Genomic DNA, 10,416 nt, shown 5'->3' with positions numbered 1-10,416 from the left:
TTCCAATCATCAATTATTAACATAGCTAAGGATTTCCCCATTTAGGGTCTTATGTAATAAAATAAATTTTGTCTAACAAACTTGAAAGAAATAAATAATAATATAAGAACATCAAATGAAATTAAAATGATAATCATGACTGGTCTAGAGTAACAAGTTCTTCATCTGTTAAGTAGGGTCACATGTCCCTTGGGTCCTTTTCTGGCTCAACTGCGTACTTTAGTTCTTGAGCCACTAGCTCACCCTCAATCATATATGTACAGTTTTGCATCAATATAGGATAAGCTGGCCAGGCTTAGTAAGAAGTTCTAACATCTTTTTCACATCAAATTAGAATAGAATAACAACAATCATATATAATATAAGTATTAAAAAAAATACAAATGTTATACAATGCATGAATGCATAAATGCACCAAGTGAGAATCCATCAATTTGCTTAAGTTGGAAACCTTTCAACCCGCATCTGCCCCTTGATAGGCTTTTACCATTTGGTAGGCATAGGCAATACCCGTATCTACTCCTTGAGTAAGCTTTCACTAGTATAGTAGACTTCTGTTAACAATTATATCAGGTATACCATCCAGGGAGGTCCACCGAAAAGGCCCATTTCATCATTTTCGGGCAAAGTATATATTTCGACAGGCTTATTACAACCATTGTGTCAAATATTACATACGTACACTAATTAGAAATATTAAAGTTGATTTAGTAATTAAATTTAAAGCCTTGTAAATATACTATGCATAACTACTTTTGGCTTACAAGGAATGCTGAATACAGGGTGCCAACACAACGGGAGGATTCTAAATCTAAGGAGTTTCAAAATCTAAGGGGGTGTTTGGTGCATGGTATTGGAAAGGATTAGGTGGGATGAGATTTAAAAAAATGTAATTATTACATATGACATGGATTGTCCCGTGTTACACGGGATACCATGGGACAAGCCTAACTCCATGTTATGTTTGTGTGACGATGACATTCATTTTTTGGTTTGTTGTCCATTGAATAGATATACCTACCGTCATTTGGAACCATTTAAAATAACATATATGTGTTATATCAACACCATTAATCTGTTTTGCAACCTCATTTTATGGCATGGGCCTAAAAATGAGGCAGATTCAAAGCTTACATGGACCATAACACAAAAAACATTGGGAACAATGATGCCTATCATTGAAATCTTCCTAAAGTCCATTGTGATGTTTCTTTGCCATCCAATCTATTCATAAGGTAAAAAAGACTTGAATAAAGGGAAAACACAAATATCAGCTTGAACCAAAACTTACGTGGCCCCGAAGAAGTTTTCAATGGTAGGCGTTCAATCCTCACTGCTTTCTGTGGTGGGCTCCACTTGAGCTTTGGATCCCCCTGATTTTTGGGCCCATGCTCTAAAATGATCTTGAAAAATGGGTGGACGGTGTGGATATAGCCCACATATCATGGTGGGACCTACACAACTTGTTAACAGCAACAAGACTTTTCAAAAATTTCAAAACAGCAGCCGGGAAGCAAAAAGCTACAACCACCCTACTAAATGTAATTTCATTTTATCTAATTCCAAGCTTTACCATTCGCCCCAAACATAGGGTGGAATGGCCCGGGACCAAATGCAATTCCATCCCACCTAATTCCATCTAATACCATGTGCCAAACACCCCCCCTAAGCGATTCCGAATCAAGGGGTTCTAAATCCACACTCCCCAAGAAGCCTATTTATTGTGGTGTGGTCCATTTAAAATTTATATCTACTTAATTTTTAGTATCATGTCCTCAAAATAATATAAAATAATATTAAAAAACGTGTGCACGGCATGAATAGAGAAAGCATACATGGAGATATGGCCATATGGGCACCACGTCACTGCCGGGTATGAGGGGATCGCGTGCTGATGGTGCTCTGTTGGCCCCACCATAATGTATATGTTTGATCCACTCGTCCATCCATTTTTTTTTTTTTTTGATCATTTTATGGCATGATGCCAACAATGAATCAGGTCCAATTCTAAGGTGGACCATACCATAGACAACTATAGTGATCGAATGACAACCATTAAAAATTTCACGGCGCCCACAAAAGTTTTGTATCAATCTGATATTTGTTTTTTTTTTCCTTGATCCAAGTCCACATGATCTAAGTAACCAGTTGGATGGCAAATAAGCATTACAGCGACCTAGTAAGTTTTGAATGGTGAGCATTCAATCACTCTTGTTTTCCCATGGTGTGGTCCACTTGGGATTTGGACATGCCTCACTTCTCGTTTTTAGGCTCATGCCTGAAATTGAGCTCCAAAAATGGATGGACATGGGCCCACAGTGTACGACCTAGCTACTGACAGTGTTAGAAGGAAATCGCGTCCCTATACAGTCGACGTGAAAAACATGACTAAAAGGATTAAAAAATTCAAACGCGTGGAACTCTCGGGGAGAAATATATTAATTTTCAACCGTTTGATCTTGAACGTTTGCCATCTCTTTCAACCGTTGTTTCGAGTACCAATGATTGAAGTTTCTCTCTTTTTTCTTTTTCTTTTTATTGTTATTTCACATCAACGGTGAGGACTTCGTGTGTGAATGCTTTAAATTGAAACATGACCGTATATAACCATCCGGATGTTTTTTTTAAATAAGAGTATTGGAAGGATACAGCGGGAAGTTCCACAACTTGTAGTGCAACCACGTTTTTTCCATCAACATGACACGTGTCATAAATCCATAGCGTGCAAAGGGTAGGCATTACCATAAAGATTACGTCGGTAAAAAATTTCAGACCCATCTTCTTGTCAAGTGGGTCAGATATGTATGCTGAACCAGACCATCGGATGTCCATTGATATCAACAGTGTGTCGCACCTGATGAGTTTATAAATCTGATTTTTGGATATGATAATATTAATAGTGATCCCTATGATTTTAATGGTACGGATTAGTTACATAGATGATAATTTTTCTGAAAAAACCGCCCTATCAATTCGCTTGGATTTTTTTTCGCGCATGCGTGGAGACGTATTTATTATCGCAAGCGTCTACTCGAGAACGTAGAGTAATGGGGCGATTCGCGCGAGGATATTAATCAAGTCACACGTGCCAACTTCGGGTGGACGTGATAAATCGGCCAGTAGGTTAGGGGACGCGGATTGCCAACTGACACTGCCGGTAGCTCCCACCATGATGTATGTGTCTTATCCACGCCGTCCATCCATTTTGATACCTCATTTTATAGCACTAGGCAAAAAATGAGGCAGACAAAATTCTCAGTGGACCACACCACAGGAAACAGTGGAGATTGAATGCCCACCATTAAAATGATTTTAGGGCCACAAAATTGTTGGATCAAGCTAATAATTGTGTTTTACCTTCATTCAGGTCTTTGTAACCTAATCAACAGATTGGATGGAGAATAAACATTATAGTGACATTAGGAAGTTTTTGACGGTGGACATTCAATCACCATTATTTTTCTATGGTGTGGTCCACCTGAGAATCAGATCTACCTCAGTTTTAGACTCGTGGCTTAAAATAATTATCCAAAATGAATGGACGGCATGAATAAGAAGCAATGATGGCCCATAGAACACCGACCACTAAGGAAAGCTTCGTTAGGCCATCCGCGTCCTACGTTGAGATAATCCACGAGGAACGCGGATTGCCTGCAACACCAGTCTCACCAAGTTCTTGAGGTCAGGAGTTGAGTGGGACCACCATGATATTTATGAGAAATACATTCTGTCCATCCGCTTTGCTGAGTCGTTTTAAGACACGAGCCAAAAATGAAATAGATCCAAAGCCCATGTGAGCTGCAGGACAGGAAACAATAAATATTGGACGTTTGTAGGCCACAAAATTTTTGTATCCAGCTAATATTTTTATGTTTTTTAGTAAATTTTAGTAGAAATAACATAATTAATACTTTTTCTTCCATGCAGCCCACTTGAGTTTTGGATTATTTTTGGGCTCATGTCCTAAAATGACTGGGCAAGACCGGTGGCTGGGATGAATTTTCTGCAAACATAATAATGGTGGGCCCACCTAGCTTCTCACGTAAGAAATTTCATTCGACAACCTTGTTGCAGGCAATTAATCTCCGTCCACCCTACACCGCGAACATGATTAGGCGATATCTCAGGGTAGGGATGGGCACGAGATGACAAGACTCGGCTGACTCGACTCATCCAAGTCATTCAAACCCGGCTAGACTCAAGCAGAGTGGTTGAGTCTATCCAAACCTAATAGACTTCGCCCAATTTGAACTCAAACCAAGTTAAGTCGAAGATACCCAGTAACTCGGCTCGGCTCGACCTGAAACCCGACTCGACTCAGGTTCAGGTAGTGTGTGTAACCTAAATTTCTAGGGGCGTGTTTGGATTCACGTTTTGGTTGTATTGTATTGTATACGGTACTATTCACGTATACATTGGGTAATATTCAGAATACATCCAGCGGAGACGTACCACTAACAAATGTTTGGATAGGACGTATTACTCTAGCATGTATACAATTTCATGTCAGATCAATGTTTGGAAACGATCGGATAATGGCCACAAGATGTATATATGTGCGTGTAGTGGGGCCCACTCACTGTTCCATTAAATGATCTGAGCCGTTAATTCACTTCAGAGGGTGGGCATTACCCTTGCCTAGGTGTCCTTTCGTTTCTATGCAAACTATTGCAGAATCTCAACCGGTAAACATGAAATGGATGGCGGAGTAAACACCCTCATGGGTCATGCTGATTTCACTCCAAAAGCACTCCCTTCCGATGGTTTTTTGTCCTAAATGCAATGGATGGAGTAGATTTTCCAAAAAGCCTCAATAAGTGGGCCACCAAACTTCACAGAGTCGACTTACGTTGCGAAACAGAGGTTCCGTCTTTTCGTTGTGGGCCACCATCATACAGTGAAAGGTGGATCTGAACCGTTCATCAAGTAGAGGGAGAAAAACCCATCAAAAATATGTTGACCTTTTATGGCCATGTACTTCCTCATGATCGCTACAATGATCAAAAGAAGACCGTTCGGTTGTTGTTTCATCTTAATTGTCTCAGTGGGCCACATCATCGGATGATCAAAGCTCAACATTCATGGTTTAAATCTCGAGAGGAAGATGATGGACGGTGTGGATTTGTCAAAAGACGGCTATACTGGACACTACCAACAACACAGTGAAAGAAGAAAATGCTTTCTTCTTGATTACGTTTGATTGAACGTCCGGCCGGTTGCGCGGCATCAATGATGTAAAGTGGTTCTCGGGCGTATTCGTACACGTTGAATGCATTGCCCGCCGTTCGTTTCCAAACGAGGGATATGTCCCATTAACCCCACTAATACGATATTATACGTTCGAAACCGTGAATCCAAACACGCCTTAAAGTTTAAACCCTACCCACTACACCCACTAGCTAACCCTAGCTTGAACTCGGCTCAGCTCAGTCCTCAAGCCTGACTAGCCAGCTTGGCTCGGTTTAGTCAGCAGCTCGAGCCAGTTCAAGCCAAGACTGACCTTGTGCGGCATTTTCTAAAATACATGGAGTGCACCTTTAACTTCTCACGGTATGTAAAACAGCAACATCATTTACATGTATTTCATCAAACACTCAGTAGGCAACGTCAAAATCAAGATGCAAGGGTATTTGTTTCATATCCATACGATCCTCGCCACTAGGCAACACTTCGTTGAGTCATTTCATCAAATAGTGAGCAATATCAATATCAAAATAACCGAGTCACCGAACTAGTTCGATCCGAGTTCGATTCAGGTTGGGGTTCGATTCAAGCTCGAACAAACTCCAACTTGGCACAAATTTTTTTCGAGCTCCAAAAATAAGCTCAACTCGGCTTGAACTTAGTTTCGAACCAAGTAAAATCGAGCTTTTTCAAGTCAAGTCGAGCGAGTTAACTGAGCTAACTTGGTTCGTGTACAACTCTAATTACACCCGACCCGATCCCGATGTCTCTCCCTCCCTCCTCCTTTCCTGAGACCAACAGCCACCCACTACCACCACGAGCCACTAGGCCACCCTCCTCATCTCTCTCTCTCTCTCTCTCTCTCTCTCTCTCTCTCTCTCTCTCTCTCTCTCTCTCTCCACTACCTCCCTCATCTCTCAAGCCCTGCAATCGCTCGTTTCGAGCCCGACAAAGCCGCACTAGCTCTTCCAGACAATTCGCACCCATCCGACCACCCGACTCTACCTAATCAAGGTAATTTACTAAACCCTATACTTTGTTTTATTAATTTCTAATTTGGGGGCATTTATAAAATTGGGGTCGGGTATAGCTGAAATCGGGTGCGTTCAGGCTAGCTGTGATGTTTGTCCGGGTTGGGTCGGGTGCATCTGGGTTGACTCGAGTGCGGACGGGCTGGGTGTGGACCGTGTCGTGCATTCAAGCTGGCTCGGGTGTGGTTGGGTAGGACAATGTGCATCCAACTGGCTCAAGTGTGGCTGGGTAAAATAGTTATAAATTATGTTATCTTGCGCCTTCTCACACTAGTTTGATGATTTCAGATAGCATCTAAAGATGCTTTGTGGAGTTCGGCATTGAAAAGAAAATTTTGCTCGATAACTTTAGATAATGTCTTTGCAAACGATAACATAATAATGAATTTATGGAACTAGTTTAGGGCCACCGGTGACTTGTATTTTAGTAGAAAAATATTTCATGTTCGGTGTTATGCCAATATTCTAAACTTGATTATACAATATATGCTTAAAAAAAATTTAGCCAACGATCGAGAACATAAGAGAAAGTGTAAAGTATATATGGGAGTCACCTTCATGATTAAATATATGAAATACGATTGTGAAACAGTTGAATTTTTCATCTTACAAAATGATGAAGCTGAATTTCATAACACATTAGAATTTAATTTACGAAATGTTGGATTCAGTGATAGCTTTTAGAGATGCATTTTCTCATTATGCAAAGCATGATAATGTGTATCAGTGGTTGCCTTTTAATGATGATTGGACTAGAGTTGAAGCGATTCACAAGTTCCTTTCAGTTTTTTTCGACACAATGAAGATCTTTTCAAGTAGCAAGTATCCAATAATAAATATATTTCTGCCAAAACTTTAGAGAGTAAAAGATGTTTGGTAGAGAAGTTGTAGTGGACCATACTTTCTATAATTAATGACTATACGTATATAGTTAAAGTTTGATAAGTGTTGGTTTATGCAGTCTCGTAATACCTATTGCAGTCATTCTTGATTGACAATGCAAGATATTCGTAGTTATATTCATTGTTAACAAGTTATATAATGAGAAGAGTGACACTGAGATCGATAAGATTTGGAATGCAGTGAAGATTTGTATAATTTCTATGTAAAAACTTTGAAGGTCGCAAAAGATAATACTGCAGGTCAGACTCCTTAAGTGGGTTCTATTCTAGTGTTGCTGCACAACAAAATACGACCAAAAATTTTATATCTTTCATGGCATAAGTTAAGACTCAAATGCAAACAACCCAAACAAAACTTAACCGCTATCTCAAGGAATCGCTTGTAAAGTACAAAGACAAAGAATTTGATGTTTTAGACTGGCAGAAGTTAAAAACTTATGAATCACATACCCCTTGCTTTCGTTAATGGCACCAGGTATTATTAATTCCAATTTCAACTGTGGTATTAGAATATGCTTTTAGCGAAGGGAGTAAGGTTATGAACAAGTATCGAAGCTCACTTACATCAGAATCAGTTGAAGTGATCATTTGTATATAGGATTGGTTGCGTCCGGTTTGGAAAAAAGGAAACTTTATTGATGAGTAGTTCGATGAAGATGAGAGTAAGAAGCAGGATAAGATTATACTTATAACAATTGCATGAAGTAAGATGAGACACTGTCTTCTGTTTCCATTGCATTTGCTTACGATAATTTGATAGTTATTATTTGTAGACTTGGATTGTAACATTTAATAGTTGGATGAATATTTTTCATGCTTATCACTTATTAACTTATGTATTTAAATGTTTCTTTTTTATATTTTTCATCTTTTCGTTTATGCTTTTAAATGATTTAGTGTTGCTTAAATCTCATATGCTTGCCCGGTTACGTTTGTTTATCTCTATTCCTTAATTATTTATGTTGCCTTAACTTAATCAAACATTCTTTCTTTCAAAATTCACACTTATAAATATGTCATCGGAACATGATCCATCGGCATATGTTTGAGATTATAAAGCCTAAATTTACTCACAAGACGGAAAGATAAAGTTGCAATACAAATTGTATGGAAAATAATTTGTAAACAAAACAAATCAGTTAAATATTACATTTGACTTATCGGAGAGGAGACGTTGCCCAATGTAGTAAAGCTCCTTTAAAAGTTTGTAATTTATTTTGAGTCATTTTCGACTCAAATACAAAAGGCTTCTACCACCTCTTCCCTTACAACCAATATAACCAAGCACAAAAGATATAAAAATTTGCATATTATAATTGAAGAATGGTCAAGCAGAGAAACTGCCCCCACAGTTGGTAAAGAAGAAGAAGACAAACTATTAAAAAAAATAAGAAGAATGAGATTATAAAGAAGTCATAAAATAAAGCTTGAAATTAGCATCTATGACCAGACAATATCAACCCCCTCGTAAACAACATGATGCCAAAGTAGGCACGAGTATGGACATAAAGCAAGCAATAAATCATCAAAGTTTCTTAAAAGTCTCGTATTATTCTATAGGCTATTGGGAATCCCGTATAAATCAAATCATAGAGAGAGGCTAAAAAAACTTATTAAATTTATGAATGAGGATAATGGAAAGGCATCTCTACCATCCGATTCAAAAGAGGTAAACAATCATCTTTTAGACACCTCCGGCTCCGACTCAGCCCAGAGTTCTCCTGTTATTCAAGCCATAAAAAGATAATCAAACAATGATTCTGACAACGAAAGTAGAAGAGGGGGTAATATTATGGACAAGGTTATTCGAATTACATACTACAAATGTATTCGTCATATATCAAATATTTAATGAATGAATAATTTATTGGTTTGAATGTGGAACTGCATATGAGATTATCAATATACTTTTGATTTTCGACAATGTTTATTTATTTTGTTCATTTTTTTTTTTCAAATTACTTTTAAGTATTTAACAAAATTATTCTAAACAGCTTAACTCCAAAGAGACCAAAAAAAAAAAAAAGACAAGGGAAGAAGGCTCAACTTTACCTAACTCGATCATTGTGATTGGGTTGGATTCTCTCCGTATTAGTCCAGGCCATACCTGGACTTGATTCGAGTCAGGCATGTTGGACTTGGTAACAAGTTCAAATATATTTCAAAACCGGATCAACTCAGGATAGCGCTAACTCAGTCCAACTCGGCTTGATCCCTAGCTCTATTTCAAGCCAAGGGGCGAATTAGGTGGGCCACACTCCTATCCATTATATAGAAAGTTGGAAACTCACCAACGACCTATATTTAACATGGTATTGTGCCCCACCTGAGGAACAACCATGATTTTGGCTAGAGGGCATGTTCACACGTGTCCCTTATTACATGGCACATATTTTGCAGCATTTTGTTATCGATAATGGAACCCACAATTTTGATGGTATGGATGGCCCTACAACATGTAGGGTCCACCAAGATTCTTTTGCTTATGCACGATAGTCCATCCACGGTTGGAAAAATGATTTGGACAGTTTGGATCGCCTTACACAACTGGGCCATGCGGTTGAAGATTCCGCATGCGTATTTTGACCTGCTCACACCTGAACGGACTCGGTCGGCAGGGGGTTATGTGGGACCCACCGTGATGTATTTACGTATATTATCCATGCCGTTCATGCATTTTGAAAAATCATTTCAGGACATGAAAAAAAAAAAAAAAACAAAAGTAGATCAAGGCTCAAGTGGGCCACACCACAAGAAGCAATGGTGATAATGATGTCCACCACTATTGAAACCTTCTTAGGGCCCACCATGATGTTTATTTTTCATCCAACCTGTTCGTAAGGTCACGTAGACCCGAATGAAGGGAAAAAATCAGCTTAATAAAAACTTCTACGGCTCCCGAGAAGTTTTTAATGATGGTGGTTTAATCTATATAGTGTGGTCCGCTTGAGCCTTGGATCTGCCTCATTTTTAGGCTCATGACCTATTACAATCTTTTAAAATGAATGGACGAAATGGATAAAATATATACAATACAGTGGGCCCCATACATTCCTTGAATGGCCTGAGTCCGTCAAGGCAGGGGCATGACGCAATGGTGTGGTAGTCTCTCCTCCAATTTTAAAAGAGTTAATTATGAAAACCCAACTATATTTTGATCCCGTTTTTAATACATGCCTCATTAAGAAATTTTTATAAATACACATCAAGAAGTTTTTATAAATACACACATTTCATTTAAAAATATGATGAAAAAATAGTTTATTTGACTTTCACTAGCTACTCCTAATGAAGAGGCA

This window comes from Magnolia sinica, chromosome 8, assembly GCF_029962835.1.
Source record: "Magnolia sinica isolate HGM2019 chromosome 8, MsV1, whole genome shotgun sequence".
In the NCBI taxonomy this organism is placed as follows: domain Eukaryota; kingdom Viridiplantae; phylum Streptophyta; class Magnoliopsida; order Magnoliales; family Magnoliaceae; genus Magnolia; species Magnolia sinica.
This window is presented reverse-complemented; position numbering follows the sequence as displayed.